Genomic DNA, 17,546 nt, shown 5'->3' with positions numbered 1-17,546 from the left:
TCTATCAGTAACCTTCAACCACTGTGAAAACTATCTCTTTATTTCCACCCATATCCATAACCATCTTTACACCAGTCACTTCTGCATGCAATGGATCCTTGCTCTTTCCCAAAGCTGTTTGGATTGTTTAAGACTTCTAAGTAAGGGATCATGGGATACAACACTTGAAAATTCAACCAGATTATACAAATGTATTTTGCCAACTTCTTCAAAGAATTTAAGTAAGTTTGTGAGATCAGACTTTCCATTATGGTATTGGATTGACACATCCTCAGGACATCACATTTATCGACATGTCTGCTAATTATTACATCATATTACATAATTTCTACTAATATTCCAGGAACAGCTTAAGGCATCTGTTGTCCAACAAGCCTTTCTTGGAATTTTTTAAAAATTGCATCATGTTAACCCCCCTCCAGTAATCAGTCACAAAGTTAAGTTCTTAAAAGAGAGGCTAAATATGACAAAATGCAGGGGGGCTGCACAAATTTAATTAACAAAGAAAATATTATTTTCTAAAGAAAATAATATTTGCACTGAAAAAATAACCCAAACCAGAATTTTCACAGTTTCTCCCCAAGATTCAACACAGACTGTCAGTTATGAGATTAGACCTACAAAATCAGACCCTGGCTCTCATCACCAAGTACTTTGGCAAATGATACTTGATTATGGGATGATGTCTGCTAATCTCCTTTTACCTTGCTAGAGGTTTCCAACCAGAATGCAGGAAACCTCTAAAGTGCATCCAAAATATTTTTTTACATTGAGATGGAATAGTGATATTGTGTCATTTAAGAACGTTGAATTATTTTAGACTTCCCTCTCCATTTTCTTGTGAAAGACGTCTTTCTCTCAGAAATGCTGAATTAATTATCAAGGAAAGACTATAGCTAGATGCTATGAAGGAGAGAGGAAAGCATAAGCAGTCTTACTCTGGCAAAGTTCAAAATATCACATATGCAGACCTTGCTTCTTTTTACTCCTCTCTACTTCACTGCAACAACAAATAAAAGGAAACTTCCTCCCAAAACTGCCTCTCTTCCACCAATTTTACTGTTCTCAAAGCTTCTGTTGTCTGTAAAGCTTGTCACTCTCTTTACTGCTCTTCACTTTATGTTTCCTGGGGAAGAACAAGGAGACACCTCATAGAAAACCCTTGCATAGCATTTAATCAATTTTCCCAATATGATATTTCACTTTTTATACTTCGAACTAGAACACTGCAGCCTAAAAAAAGGGAATCCATTATAAAAAGATTTAGATTGTAATTGGCAGTTATGCTGGACTGTCACAGAACCAGATCACCTGAGGTACCAGATTCACACCTGTTCAATCTCAGATTGCTAATGGTCACATGGGTAATGCCTCCCTCCTAAGCAGAAGCTTTTGGCTGGGTATTCAGTACCCAAGGTTCTCTGACGCCTTGCCCACGCACTGACCCTTGTGTATTGCCCAGATTTTGGTAGGATGTTTCTGTTGTTTGAGGTTTTCATGGAAAACTGCTGCCTTACCTTTGTTTACAGATGGTTACTGTGCCAGCAAGCAAGCATTCTGAAAAGCAGCATTCACTAGACTTACATTCCCTTTGTTTCTAATACTGCTCGCTTAACACCAGCTACTATCAAAATACATAATGGGGAGTTCACACAGTTTTTATTCATGACTGCCTCTGCTCCATCCACATCTGCTTCACAGAGTTCCCAGAGTCATAAGAAAAGAATGACTGAGAGTGCTGAAGCACAGCTACCTCACCCGTGGATCTGGTACTTCTGGTTAGGTCAGGTCACTTTTAGGACCTCTGTGTCCCTTATTTCCTGCTACATTAGACAGGGAGGTCCTGCAGAACAGAAAGATCCAGGTCACCCTCCTGAGGCAGGAGGTGTCAGTGACACTGCACAGGAGGCTCTCAGCCAGCGCTATTTCCGAATGCCGCTCACAAAGTCACAGAGGACACCTGCACATGGGCTTTCCCTGCTGTGGTGGTGCTGCTGGGACGGGGACAGCATTCCCTCCCTGCTGCCTCCCCACAGAAGGGAAAGCTTTAAAATCTACCAAACCCGGCTGCAAAGCAGTGACAGCAGATACCCAGCCCAAGATGGTGCACGGCCACCTGAGACTATGGAATCCAGCCTGCTGATGTAGAAGAGCGAGTTTACTGCTGCCTGTTAATCACCATGTCTCTTTTTCAGCTTGACAAGCCCATTCAGCCTCCTCTACCATGACTCATGAAGCAGTTCTTGCACAGCCTGACCTATGCCTAGGAAAAGTTCAATCATCAATCCAGCATTTACTAGTACTAGCAAACTTATATTTGACTGTCTGAAAATGAGACAGAAATCCACTGGGGTATGGTCCAAGAATACACAGTTTGTTCAAAGAAAAATCCCACAGACAGTTGCAGAGATTTGCAGGAGCAAAGACAAGCAGTGGCAGACTGGAAGAAGACAGAAGCTGGGGGAACCAGCTGTATTAGTCTCAGCAGCTTGCAGAGCTGTGATGCTCAGGAACCCCTGGGTGACTGCCTTATGAAAAACCTGCTCCAGTGCCAATGCAACACACAGGCACTTATTTAAGAATAGTTCCTTCTGCTTGTAAAGTAAAAGGCACTACAAGAGAACATTCCCAACCCCCACTCTCCACCAGAAAAAAGCCACAAAAAACTGCATTTCTTTTTCCTCTATACTACTTCTTTTCTTGGGTTGTTCTCCTCCCCAGGACTCACTTCCCTGCCCAGAGCAGTGTGAGACCTCTATCAGACTTCCCTGAAAGCTTCAGAATTTAGAAAGTAATTTTTATAGTTACTATGAAGCATGCACTTAAGCAAGCTGGAGATCTACCTCCGCTATCTTTTAGTGACACAAATGTTGCTTGAGAAACTTACACTGTAGTTTCTTAAGTGGTTTTAATTGACACCAGAGCTGATACTGCCCTTTTTGTTTCTGATCCACCCCCTCGGTTCATCCATATTTCCACAATTTCCCTTGCTGGTTTATTTTGGTGACTGAGAAGCAGAATAGATCTGACTCAGATTAATTCCCTCTTCTGGGTTTTCTTTCTGGATACTGATGGTCCAAACAGCCAGAGCATGGCAGCAGCGATAGGGTGGCAGGACTATTTGTACCACTGCATACTGTATGGAGTGGAAATACTTTCAAAACAGTGTTTACTCATACTGAAGTGCAGACAGAGGCAGAAACACCACCAATGTGCAAACTGTGCAAAGCCCATGGCTGGGTGCTAGAGGCAAGGCAGTACCACTGCATTAGCTAAAGTCAAACAGTTTTCATGAAATTTCTTTTGTAGTCAAGCATTATTTTATCAGCTGCTACTCTGACAGCAGCCATACACTCAGAAAGGGATAGTGGATGGAGCATGAACTAGAAGATGTTGCTGGGTGGAGTGGGAGACTGCAGAGCAGGCATCACAGTACCAAATAGAGCACCGGCTGCTGCAAACTGCACCTAAGCCTGCAAAAACCCACAGTGGGCAGTGTACAAAAGAGTATCAAATTATATAGGACACAAACTCACAACAAATAACTGATATGGCAACTTCACCTCAGCCCTTCACAAAAATGCCAGCAAAACAGGTACCCCTGTCCAGTTTTAATTTCACAAAGCAAAACCTCACATGATTGTTAATAGCAGCAGCTGATGCTGTTCAGATGTCTGACACTAGGCAAGCAAGACCTGTGTGGAAAGACAACTACAATCCCTCTCAAACAGGCAGTGAAAGGACAAAGGTGTGCTTGCATTTACTAAAGGGAAAAATTCAAGCCCTGACAGTCAAAAAGCAGGTATTGGTGAAAAAGGTTTAGTGTAGCTACCTCAGCAGGACTCCAGTGAGAACAAAGTCTACTAAACTAGCACAAAGCTTTTTGAACAAATACAGTCTTGAAGGGCAGAGAGATGAGAAATATATCTAATTTAGTCCCTCTCCACCTGCACTTTGGGAAAGAGAGATGTTTAAGAACGGTATCTTCCTTCCCCCCTATAATGTTAATCCTGTTGCATCATATTTCATAATATACTCAAAGCTTGCTGGGGGGAAAAATCCATGGAGTTGATTTTTCAATTGCTGCTAGACATGAAGAAACAATACTTTATTAGTAGGGTTGAAATATTCATTAGAAGATTTAAGTTCTGAAAATTCCAACAGGTACAAACAGCTTTAAAAATCCACTCTGGTATCACTCTATGTACTCATACAGCATCCTGCACAGCAAGAAGGATGTTCCAATTGCACTAAACTACTCTCTAGAAAATACAGAAGGCAAAAAAAGCAATAGACAAGAAATGAGAGAAATGGAAGACTATTTGTTATAAAGTAAGAAGTATCTCTGAAGCAAGCATCTAACCGCTTAGAAACCAGCCATAACGAACAATATACAGTAATCAAAATATACCTCTATAAAGAGAGGAAATAAAGAAAAGAGACTCCCTTTTCAAAGGTCTGAGTGGTTTGCATGAAAACTGATTGTGTTGCAACAGAAAGGCATGAGGCTGGAATGTTCCAGGAAACAGGGATGATGGAACCACCTACTCTAAAAGGCTTATACTCCACCTATGCAAAAGCTTGCTCATTTTTTCAGGATGTAATCAAGTGTCTGAGTGATATGGAAATCTTATTTCCTAATCAATTAGAATGGCAAACTGTATTTTAAAAAGCCCAAAACTTTGCATTTTGCAGCCTCGTATCTCATTGAATCGATTTTGAAAACAGAATACTGCTCTCATATGTTCAACTCTGTGTGGATAGATTTTAAAGCCACTTTCATTTCATAGAATGTAGCAGATTTAAGTAAAAATGATTTGTTATCCCTCAACTGTAGGGAACTGGGGCCACAACATACAATTATTGCATCAGAACATTTCTTGTGTGCCCTCAGCTGTTTGGATACAGCAGTGAGGTGGGCAGCTTAGAAAGAGAACAGGAATCATCAGAGTTACAGTAAGCAGACTCAGGCAGTACTGGGGAAAATAAAGTATACAGTAACTAAAGCAAGGCATGATTAGGGTGGACTGTCTGGCTTTTAGGAATGTGAAAGGATTCAGTTTCACAGTAAGCCATGGGCAGACTGTTTCAAGAATATTTTTCTGTTCAAAGTTCATACTGAGGTTTTATGTTTCAAAAAACTTTTTTGAACACCTCCATTTAGCACTAACCCAGCGTGCTTTGATCTGAATGTCATCATTCCTTTGAAGAAGCTAAAACATGCTGAAGATTCACAGAAAATGCTGTTTGATTTTCCTAGAAATTATATTATTCATACAGAAGTTATTCCCAAAAAATACATGAATTTGGGTTGTAGGATTTCTTCCCTTGCACTCATGAGTAGATTCTAAAATTGAGAACATTTGTATATTTCCAAAATAATGAAGGACATAATTATCAGTAACTCTTCACAGCTACCCTGATACCACAACTTAAAATTGAAATTTATTCAGTATACTTTTCAGGCTTGTGACTAATTAAACAGAAATTTGACTCATTGTCTTCATCATCTATTTATATAGTAGAAAATTATACACATAGCTAGAATAAGGAGGGAGGGATAAAAAAGTTAACCAATCATCTTCTTAAGGACTTATTTCAAAACTCTGGTAATCTATATTGATTTCTTACTCATATATACATGAAGCAAAATACATGCAGCAAAAAACCCCAGGATTTCTGAATGAACTTAAAAGGTATTACTGTGAAATAAAGACAAATCAAGAGGCAACTTACATCACATTTATAGTAAAATAATGTGACTGTTTTATTAAGGTTTGCACACTTTACATTGCAAATACATCCAGAGTAACAAAGACTAAACCAAATTATCCCTTTTAAATTAAAGATTACAACAAAATATTTTATACTAGAACATGCCTGTCTAACTCCTATTCCAGACAAGTGAATTTAACTTTCTAGTTAGGTAATAATAAACTTTCTTTATTAAGTGAGTAATTATAAACTTAAAGCAGCTTGCTTATTGAGAAAGTCTGAATTCATGAATTTTGGGGGAGAAAAAAAACCCAAACAAACCAACCACACAAAAAATACCCAACCTCAACAAACAAATAAAACCCAGAATAAGCCAGTATTACAATTACAATTATTAAATTATTTCATTGCCTGAAAGAATGCACCAGTAATTGCTCTACTTCTACTAATAGTAAGCCATATTACAGAAAAAAATGCCTGACATCCAACACTCTGGAAAAATATCTCATTAAGGATTAGTCTATTTCATGTCAGACATGTGAAAATTCAAAACATTAAACTGATCACTTAAAATCTTTGACTACACAGAAGTCAGGTTAAAAATTAGGGTTTGAGCCATATAGTACAGTTTATTTAAGATGGCAATATTGTTCTCTTCTACAGAACTCCACAGCTCTCTGGGCCAAACCCATCAGCTGGGTCAGAAGCAGTTGTATGCAGAGCAGGGAGAAAACACTTGTGCAACCCAACCGTATCATGAGATATGGAGCAAGCACTTATTTACATTAGAAGGAACCTCTGGAGGTCAACAGCTTCTATCTTTTACTCAAGGCAATCTTCAGAGCTTCAAAGGCTCCTCAACGCCATTCTCACTGAAGTTCAGAGTATCTCCAAGTGTGGATACCCTACAGCCTCTTCAGACTATTTATCCCAACATCTGACCATCTCAATAATGATCATTTTGCCTAATGTCTAATTGGAACATCCCTTGCTTCAACTTCTTCTGTCGTCTCCAGCCCTATCACCGAGCTCCTCCAAGAAGAGTCTGGTTCTGTATTTTCTGTACCCTCCCATTAACTGAAAACAAGATCCACTGCCCTAGTCTCCTTTGAACAGAGGACACTCAGCTCTTCCAGCTTTTCTTTTTACATTATGTGCTTCTGTACCCTAATTATTCTGGCAGTGTTCCTCTAGGCCTGCTTCAGAACGTCAGCTCCTCTCCTACACCAAGAAGCACAAAACCAGACACTGTTTTTGATGCCGTCACACAAATGTCAAGCTGACAGAAATACTCACTTCTCCCAGAGACTGGCTTGCTCAAAGGTACCTTGCTGACTCACATCGAGCCCAGTGTCCAGCAGCAAAGTGACGCTGTTTGCTGCGATGCCGCTCTCCAGCCATCAGTTCCCAGCCTGTTCTCCTGTGCAGAGTTATTCTGTTCCTGTGTTCACATTCTGCTGAACACCAACCCCGGGGTTCTTGTCAGCCCATTTCTCCAGCCTGTCAAGGTGTCTCGGAGGAGCAGCCCTGCCCTCCAGCCCACACAACCTTGGTGTCATCAACAAGCTTGCTGACAGTGCACTCCATCACCTAATCCAGGTAGTTAATTAATATCATAAATGCAAAGCTGCACTACTTAATTTTACTGAATACTAATTAACATGTCCTGAAAAGGATAAAGGACTTCCATGCAGTTTAATTTTAACTAATTAACAGGTTGGTAAATGGGATGTTACAAAACTTGTACTTCAACGCACAAGTCACCAAATAAAACCTCTTCAGTATTTTTTTTTAATGGGCAGTTTGCACTTGGTGACTCACTGAAATAGCTCCAATGAAAGATTTCTCCCCAACACATCCTTCTAAATATGGAGAACTAAATACACAAAGTATCTGTGTCAGTGACTCTCAAGAAGTCTGGGAAAAGGGCCTAAATTAACAGCCATTGTATATTTATACTGCAATAAGCTACAGAGCTGTTAGTAATGTCTCAGTACTGCAGGCTGTGTACTTCCATACACAAACTTTCAGGGAATGCAAGTAACAGGAATTCTTTCAGAAAGAAAAAATGCTTTGTCTTAGAATATTTAACTCACAATGCTTCATAGACCTAGATTATTTGCTAGTACAATTTTGCAGTAGATCTATTTCTACAGAATAAACGTGCCAGATCTTTGCTGAAGAACATGACAGTGTTTCGCTATCATGAAGTCTGCTATACAGCTGGACCTCAAGATTTGAGCTTTAAAATATCAAAATCCCCAATCTATGGATATATAGATAACTCCATCAGTCTATGAAGAATTTTAAAATGTATAACCTGCATTATTAGTGCAGCTGGAACTTTGGTCTTCATAGTTTAGTAGGTACATATTTCTGCAGTTTCTTCACAACATTGATGAAATTCACCATTTTTCATTCAAGAAATTAACAATTTATTTTCTGGGCTCTACTCTGCCAGAACATTTCTGCATGTCTATCTGTAGACCTTCAACATAGGAGAAATAAACAGAGATGAACATATTTGCTTGTCCCTCAATTGCTTAGAGATCTAAAACACAACAGAGCCACCTGGATTAAAAAATAAAAAATGCTAAAAAAATGACAATTCTGCAAGTAATTTACAGAGGCAAGAAATAAGAAATATTATTTTTTTCCTTAATGAGAAAAAAAAAAATACTTATGGGGAAAATTCCATTGCAACAACATTTACAGGTTGCTGCTGTCAAAAATTAGTCCTGATTTGTGCATCCAGCCTTGCACATCTTACACGCAACGTAACTAACAGAAATACAAAGAAAAACACACAACTGCATATCACAACAGTACAGCAACAGTCAAACCCTTAATAGAGAAAAGAGTTCATTAACAAACTACAACTGTCCTACAATTCCTATTAAGTCCACAATAAATTTGAATAGCACCAGTATTTGATGTATTTTATTTGCAAAAACATTGACAAGTATGTATCATGACATCTTCTCATAGTTTTTCAGCTATTTCTCCAAAGACTGGTTTATAACATTTCAATCATCATCATCAGTGCTTCATCTGAGCATCCTAAAAAAATATACTATTGGTTTTTTTTAATACAGTCAGTTTTGAGTTTCTACACAACATTTTTGTACCATTTTGTACCACAACACCTGTAACAAATATACCATTTATAACTTTGTCATCAAAAATTCCTCTCAGAAATCCATTTGAAGTAAAAGGGCAGGGGGGTATTGCTTATCTCAACTAACATCTATGGAACTTCCCTGAAGCAGAAATTTTAAGTGGACTAAAAGTAATAAATATCAAATAGAATTTTCTCCTCAAAGTTATTTCATTTGTAGTAATTTACAACCAAGGTCAAAACCAGGACACAATGTTCCTACCATCTCCTAAAGTACCTGCTGTAAGAACAAGCAGGGCTTGCTTAAAAAGCAGAATTATAAACTAGGAAAATCTAATTATTTTCTCTATGCTAAATTCCAGGAAAAGTGATCATCAGGTGAAGTACTTGCGGCAGAGAATCAGTTTCCAACTTAGGTCCATTTAATCACAATTGATCAGAGACCATACAAATCAGTCAAGAAATATGCCATTAAAACATATATAATTAGCATTATACATTAAGTGTATTTTCCCCAAAAAAGCTTTGAAACATCCAGAACTACATCTTTCCTCAAGGAGGGTGGGGATGGGAGGGGGGAAGGGAGAGATTACTAACATCCCTATAGGACATTTTACAAAAGTAATTATTTTAATTAAGACAGTTACCATAAAAATTAAACTGTGTAAGGATTTTCACAATTAGACACAATCATTTTTATCACTTTTCCACTTAGTTATATCACAGGCTACCCCTAGCTGACATGATGCTGACCAAAGCCCCAGGTTCTTTTCCAGCAGGCAGCTTTCCAGCGCTCACGCTATGCCAGTAGTGCTCCATAGGGCTGCTGTGACCCAAGGGCAGGATCCAGCTCTCACCCTTGCTGAACCTCATACCACTGGCCTCAGCCATCGATCCAGCTTGTCCAGATCCTGCTGCAGAGCCTTCCTACCCTCCAGCAGAGCAGCACTCACACAGCTTGCTGACTAAGTTGCACTGGATCCCCTCTTCCAGATCACAAGTGAAGACATTCAATCGGACAGACCACAGCAGTGAGCCTTGGGGAACACTAGTGACAGCCACCAAGTGGATGTAACTCTATTCACCATCACTCTGCGAGCTTGGACATCCAGACACTTTTCTTGCCCAGAGAAGAGTAGGCCAGTGGTAACAGTTTCTCCAGGAGAATGCTGTGAGAAATGGTGTCAAAGGCTTTACTGATGTCTAGGGAGACAAATTCTACAGCTTTTTACTCATCCACTAACCAGGTTACTCTGTCCAAGAAGACAAGCTTGGTCTAGCAGGACCTGGCTTTCAAAAACCCCTGGCTGTCCTGTATGTGCCATGGGATGGCTCTCAAGATGATCTGCTCCATGACATTCCCTGGCCCTGAGGTCAGACTGACAGGCCTGCAGCTCTCCAGATCCTCCTTCCAACCCTTCCTGTACAAGAGTGTCACATTTGCTAACCTCCAGTCACCTGGGACCTCCACCATTAACCAGGATTGCTGGTAAATGATGGAAAGTGGTTCACTAAGCACTTCTGCCAGTGCCATCAGTACCCTTGGGTGGATCCCACCCAGCCTCATAGACTTGAGAGTGTGCCAGTGGCATAGAATATCTCTGACCCTCTCCCTTTGGATTACAGAGCCTTCATTCTGCTCCTTGTCTCTTTATTCCAGCTCAGGGCACTGGGTACCCAGAGAACATGCTATCAAAAACTGAGGAAAAGAAGGCATTAAGTACCTCAGCCTCTTTCCTTATCTTTTGCCACTTTGTTTGCCCTCTCATCCAATAAAGGATGAGCAATCTCTTAGGCCTTCCTTTTGTTACTGGTATATTAATAGAAACACTTTTTATCAACTTTTACAGCAGTAGCCAGATTAAGTTCTGATTGGCCCGTCTAATTTTCTCCCTGGATAACCTCATGATATCCTTGTAGTCCTCCTGAGCTGCTGGCCCATTCTTCCAGAGGCCATAGACTCTCCAGTTTCTCCTGATCTCAAACCAGAATACTCTGCTCAGTCAGGCTGGTCTTCTTCCCCAACAGCTCTTCTTTAGGCAAATGGGGACAGCCCGCTTCTGCACTTCTAGGATTTCTTTATTCAAAAATGTCTGTCCTCCCTGGACTTCTCTCCCTTTTAGGAATGCCTCCCAGAAGTTTTTCAACCAGTCTCCTCAATACGCTGGTCTGCCCTCCAGAAGTCCAAGGTAACAGCTCTGCTGACTCCCTCCTTACTTCTCCAAGAATTGAAGACTCTGTAATTCCACAATCACTGTTCCCAAGAGTCTCCAATCATCACATCACCCACAAGTGCTTCTTTGTTTGTGAACAGTGAGTCCAGCAGGACACCTTCCCTAGCTGCCTTACTCACCAGCTGTGTCAGGAAGTTCTCTTCCAGACACTCAGGGACATGCTTCCTCTAGACTGTTTCCTCTCTACTGCATTGTATTTCCATGAGACATCTGGAGATTTGAGGTTCCCCAGGAGAACAAGGGCTAGGGATAGTAAAATTTCTCACAGCTGCTCAGAGAATATTTTGTCTGCCTCTGCAAGCTGGCTAGATGTAAGAGACTCCCAACCAGGATATCTGCACTGCTGGCCTTACCACTGATTCTCACCCATCAACAACCCTATTGGCACCACAATTAAGCTCTAGAGAATCCCAGCACTCCCTAAAACACAGGGCAATTCCACTGCTTCTCCTTCCTTGCCTATCCCTTCTGAAGAGTTTACAGCCATCCACTGCAGCCCTCCAGTTGTGAGTCATCACACAATGACCAGTTTCCGTAATGACAATTATACCATAATTTTCCTGCTGCACGACGGCTTCCAGCTCCTCCTGTTTGTTGCCTGTGCTGCGTGCACTGGAGCAGAAGCACTCCAGTCAGGCTATTTATACCTCCACCTTTTTTGGGGAAGAAGTCCTAATTCCTGTATAACCAATCTCAGCTGCTTCTGTGGTTTCTAACACATGGATAACTACTGGTCTTTGCTGCCACATGAATCTTTATTCCATGTTTTCACTGAAATGGAAGATCAAAGGACATCACTAGCACACCGTCCCTCAAATATGGGTGTGCTGCCCCCAGGCTTATCTCTAGTGAGCCTGGTTTTATCAGTTTCTCCCTTCAAGTCTAGTTTAAGCTTTTTTAATGAGCCCTTCTAACTCCTGTGCAAAGATATTTTTCTCCCTTTGAGACAGGTGTACAGCGTCTGTCACCAGAAGGCCTGGCAACATCATCATCATTCCCTGCAACTGGAAGGACAGAGAAGCACACTACTTGTGCTCCTCATTCCTTAACCCAGGCCATGAAGTCTCTCTTCATTGCCCTCATACTTCTTGTTACAACTTCACAGCTGACTACCTGAAAAAATAAAATCCATAATGGATATTAGTCTGAGTGCCACACCAGGATAGGACACTTTCTCCCCACATCTTTAACGCAGGCCCCAGGGAAGCAAGAGACTTCCCTGAGAAGTGAGTCCTTCTCTTTGAGCCTTCTGCTCCCTTCAGAAGGGAGTCTCCTGTGACAATGAGCCACCCTTTTTGCTTTGTGGGAGCAGATTTGATGCAGGCTACAGGTCAAGTGAACCTTGGCAGCACCAAGCTAGATGAACCATCATCCTTGTTGCTGGTTTCACATGCAGAGGCTCTTAAGTATTAGGTAAGGGCATTTGGGAAGGTAAGGCAGCCACAGAAGAGCCACACCTCTATGGCATTGGGCAGGAACTTGTCATCATTGCCCCATACCCCTTAAAGTCATTGCACTCAGCTGGGCAGAAAGCATAGGGAGTCTTACATATCATGTCCACTGCAAGTTCTTCAGGTGTGTCAAAATGGTAATCACAAGCCACTGAGAAGCTCCTTTAAGTAGGGAAAATCCTCAAGAAATTTAATGAATTCTTTTCCAACATAGGAGCCTGCACATAAAAACTATTTTATACAGAATTAGTAATATAATGCCTCAGTTGTGACTATATAATATATAAACTACACTAAGTTATTGTCAAAGAATAATGTTACTATACTGAAGGCTGTGTGCAAACATTGATTTCTAGGTGTAAGTTTATGCACCAAATATATACCTTGCTTTTAGAGGATTAATTTTGTCCCCAGCTCTTCCTTGTCAGTACAGAATTAAACAGTAAAAGTTACAAGAGTAACTTTCTTTGCAACACTGTAACACAGCTGTTTGAAAACTCCCACCCATCCCATATTTTAACTGCAGTTATCCTCAGACAGGAAGAGTTCAGAATTTACCTCATTTAAAATACAAATCTAAAGAAACCATCAAATGAAAATCTCTCTTGAGCAACTTCAACAAAGCCCCTTAAAGAAAATTCAAGAATATTAGTAATACTACAAATAAGCTTTAGGTCAAAAGAAATGTTTGCCTTATCTAAAACAGTTAAAAACTCTCGTTCCTTTTCCTGTAAAAACTCTTTCTTGTGGGCTCCCTTTATACACCTAAAGGTTGCAACAGCATCTCCTTGGAGCCTTTTCTTCTCCAAGGTGAGCAACCCAACCCTCTCAGCCTTTCTCCACAGGAGAGTGTGCTGTAAACAGCAGGCCTGCAGAAGGCCTCACAAACTGAATCCTAGTCCGACACAGCTGGGGGAAAGCTAACAGCTCCTCATGAAAACAACAGCCTGCAACAGCAAAAAACAACTTGTTTCCCTGAGAAAGAATTCTACAGATTAAGGCTCTTTTCCTCCACCCGTTTCAACAATTCCAACTATCTCAGCTTTAAAAATGAAAACAGTATCTCACGAACAACCCTTTCTTACACATAAACACATTGTCCAAGACTGACCAATTACTATGAGATGACAGCTTGTTACCATAGACACAGGAGGGTTTATAAAACTCTATATAAAGGGATATATAATATAAAGTTCTAGCTTTTTTTGCTCCTTAAAAGGTTGTGCCCTGTCTCTCTGAAATGAGGTCAACAGCAACAGGAGAGCTGCTCTGTGTTTGTGTCCCTCCCCCAGACCTGCTCCCACAGGTTCATGTCTTTGCTGTTTGGGGGCCCCAAGCTGGATGCAGCATCCCCGCTGGGGTCTCTCCCACCAGGGCAGAGCAGAGGGGCAGAATCCCCTCCCTCACCCTGCTGGCCATGCTGCTTCTGACGCAGCCCAGGATACAATTGGCTTTCCGGGCTGCAAGTGCAGACTGCCAGCTTATGTCCAGTTTTTCATCCAAAGGTACTCTCGAGTTCTTGGCAGGGCTGCTCTCAACCCCTTCACCCCCCAGCCTCTATCAATACCAGGAGTTGCCCTGACCCAAGTGGAGACCTTGCACTTGGCCTTCCACTGTCACAAACAAAGACTAATGTGTTTGTTTGCAATAATTCTGGAAGACATTTAGCAGTTATGAACAACAGTTGTTAAACATTAGCTAGACATCTCTGGCTTGAACTTTAAATGTAAAATGTAATATAATCTTGCATGAAATAATCTTTCCCCCTAAAATTTACACATAGGTGTGATTTCTATAATGCTCCATGGAAAACTACTTGGTACTGTATTTTGGAATGAGGAAGCAAAAGCAGTAAAAGTCTTGCCTAATGATAATGATGTTGAAAACAGAATTTTCCATGTCATTTTGAACATTTCAGAATTTCCACAGGGCTGATCTTCAAGTAAAACAGATCTGTCTTTGCTATGTGTCATTACCAATTATGCAAACACAGTAATATGATTAGAAACGTAACTGGTTCAGCACACGTATCAGTAACCTCCAGCTTCTCAATTTTCCCTCTTACTGGCATGAGTCACCTTAGCAAAGCTGACAAAACTTCAACAGTGACAACTGCCAACAGCAACCTCTAGTTATCAGATTCCAAGGAGAAGTTAATGAACTACTCAGGTAACGGTAACTACATGACATCTGAACAGCAAAAATAAATTCAACAAACAAAACCCCTCAAAAACAAATGAACAACCCCCCAATGCAAGAAAAACCACAACAAAAATATCCCCCCAGTACACAAAAGAAAAAGGATCCTAAAATACCACAAATAAACAAAAATTAAAAAAAAATCACAAAACTTGTGAGCCAAACTAGTTAATGATTAATAAACAAAGCCCTACTACTGAAACAAAAAGAAACATGGTGATAAGCAATCACAGCAGAGATGTCACAGACCAGGAGAGATAAACTGTTCAGCACAGAATAAAACAACCATAGTGTTAGCAAGGTTTTTATACAGTGAACAAAAACATAATGACTTTTTCTAAAACCATTTTTATAGTTATTCCGTTGAATAAAAGCTGACAGCTTTAGAAGGCATTTCTTTTCATATTTACATGCTTAGTTTTCTTTAATTTTCTGAAGTGTGTAGGCCAGATAGAGATACATATAAACTCACATGCAATCTGTAACTATGTCCAGGAAACTCCATGTTTTGTGCAATAAGCCAAATCATGTACTTACATACATACATACCTAGTCCTATCTAGATGTGTATGGCATGAGCAAAAATAAAAGGGACTGCAAAAAACTTACTTGCCTAACTTTTGGACTTTGGCTATTAATATTTTTATTAGAGTGCCACTGTTGCAATCCTTCTTTTAAAATTAATCTTCATTCATAATACTCTGCTGATGCATATATACAGGAATACAGAGCACCATCAACATTGTTTAGCTTTTCAGTAGACTTATAGCAATACTGTAATTCAGGAATAATCGACTGTATTATTAAAATATATTATTCTTTTGATTAAGGACTGAAGTAAAATTTGTTGAAGAAGGAATTGACGAGTAAAGGATCACAGAAAAGCCTGGAATTAAAGTTTTCAGAAGCCTCTTCTGTGATTTGCAAATACAAGCATTTACTCTTTCCACATCCACAAAAAAAAAGAAAAAAAAAAGTTGCTATAAATTCTACCAATTTGCTTCTATGTAGAAACAAGTCACATGTTCTAAGTAGTTGAAAAACGCTGTTGCTTTCCTTATGACTAAAGCCTGTTTTCCCCCCCCAAGCAAGAAGAGCAATTTTCCTCTGTACGCAAAAGAGATTAAAGAGAAATTAATCCACCACACTTCACACTGAAAATCAAAAAGATGAAAGTAAGGATAAAACAGCCATACATGTAAAGAAGACAGAGAGTCTCTTCTCGTTGCTAACCTCAGCAGCCAAAATCCTCTCAAAAGCTGTCTCTCTCTTTGGTGAATGTACTTAAATTACAGCACATTATTGATGTTATGGCTACAACTAAAGCTCCATTTCTGGAACTGGAAAGCACAGAAATGCACTTAAAGAAGGTGCAATCAAGGACGGTTAGTCATAATGGAGGGATCCATGCAAACAATTCAGGCTGTAGTATTAGTTCTTTACTCTGCCGAGAATGTTTTCGTGACTCTGTATATCCTCTGCATAATATATAAACAGTAAATAAGAGGTAGACAGACTAGTCATGAATTTAAAGGATTAATTTTTAAAAGTTGCCCAATTTCCAGTATGTGCTCAGACATGCCTGGGAGAGGGATACTGCTACTTACATAAAACTGCTACGATATCAAGACTAAATTTTTTCCACTGTGTTAAAAAAGAAGAAAAAAAAAAACCCAAACCAGAAAAACCCCACACCCCCGAGATGGCGAGCGGTTAAATCCATTCAAGGGCTGCTCTGCCGGCGTTACCGAGGCAGGAAGCCAGGTCACTGTCACAGCTCGCCCCGCAGCACACGCTCCCACTCTGACTACTCACACTTCTTCGCTTCTGCCTTCCAGGCAGGATTGCCCGGCTCCGAACAAGGCGGGCATGAGCCCAGCAGCGGGACCTGGCTGAAGCCAGGCCATCGGGCAGCTCCAAACTTTACCATTGTTCCGGCCGCCCCGGGGCAGCTGCCACCGATCCCCCCATCGGGCCAGTTCCCGGGCGAGCCCCCCGCTCTCCGCCGGCCGAGAGCCCGGCCCGGAGGCGGCCTCTCTCCCCCTTATCCCCCGGCCCGGCAGCCCGCAGCTCCCGCCATCCTTTCCCCACAGCCCGCCCCGTGCGCACTAACCTCGCTAACCTGCCGCTTGTTTACCTCCGCACTCCGGCTGCTCCCTCCTCCCTCTCCCCTCGCCTGCCGACGGCACCGAGGCGCCCCCGGAGCCGCCTCCCGGGCCGGCCCCCCCGCGATGCGCGGCGCTGCCGACGCCCCGATGTGCGGAGCCTCCAGGCTTCAGCCGCGAGCGGGCTCCGCTGGCCGAGCCTTCCCGCAGCCCCCGCCCGAACCTCGCCCAGCGCCGCGGGCACTCACCGGCTCCTCACAGGGGCTCTCCCCGGCCCTTCCCGGCGCCTCCGCGCCCGCCACTCAGAGCTTCCATGTGCCCAGCGGCCGCTCCTCCCTGCCGCTCCACTCCGGGTACGGCGCCCTCTGGAGTGCCCGCTCCAGCGGGAGCCTCACGGGCAGCCGGGGCTGTCAGTCAGCTCGCCGGGGCCCCCGGCGCGGGCACGGCGCTGCGGCTGCCGCCTGCTCGCTACCCCTTTGTTTGGCGGCGGCGCTGACAGCTGCTGCCGGCGGCGCTCCGTGGGCCCGGGCGGCCGCTCCGCCTCGGCGCCTCCCCGCCCGCCAGCCGCGCCTCCTGCTCCCGGCCCGGCCCGCGGCCCCGGCTTGCTCCCTCCTTCTCCGCCCGCGGTCAACAACCGGCGGCGGCAACACAAGTTCAGGCCGCCGACCCGGAAACTCATCGGCAGCCGAGGCCCGCGGGCCTCCGACGGGAAGCGGATCCACCG

At 42.3% G+C, this 17,546-nt stretch overlaps 1 protein-coding gene across 7 annotated transcripts in view; it reads right to left on the bottom strand.

Moving 5' to 3' along the window:
- The window catches only part of ANKIB1 (ankyrin repeat and IBR domain containing 1), an 88,424-nt gene extending 70,950 nt beyond the window's left edge, over positions 1-17,474 (bottom strand). For 4 of the 7 annotated variants that reach the window (XM_059466148.1, XM_059466186.1, XM_059466178.1 and 1 more), the window contains exon 1: positions 17,071-17,474. The gene's annotated coding sequence lies outside the window, so the exon portion shown is untranslated. Of the gene's footprint in view, positions 1-7,011; positions 7,206-16,532; positions 16,688-16,830; positions 16,882-17,070 lie in introns of those variants that run through there. The other 3 variants (XM_059466163.1, XM_059466157.1, XM_059466170.1) reach the window with 3 other exon arrangements.
- Between the last annotated feature and the right edge of the window lie 72 nt (positions 17,475-17,546).

This window comes from Ammospiza nelsoni, chromosome 1, assembly GCF_027579445.1.
Source record: "Ammospiza nelsoni isolate bAmmNel1 chromosome 1, bAmmNel1.pri, whole genome shotgun sequence".
Lineage (NCBI taxonomy): Eukaryota > Metazoa > Chordata > Aves > Passeriformes > Passerellidae > Ammospiza > Ammospiza nelsoni.
Note: the sequence above shows the minus strand (reverse complement) of the source record. Positions and strands in the feature narration are given on the sequence as shown.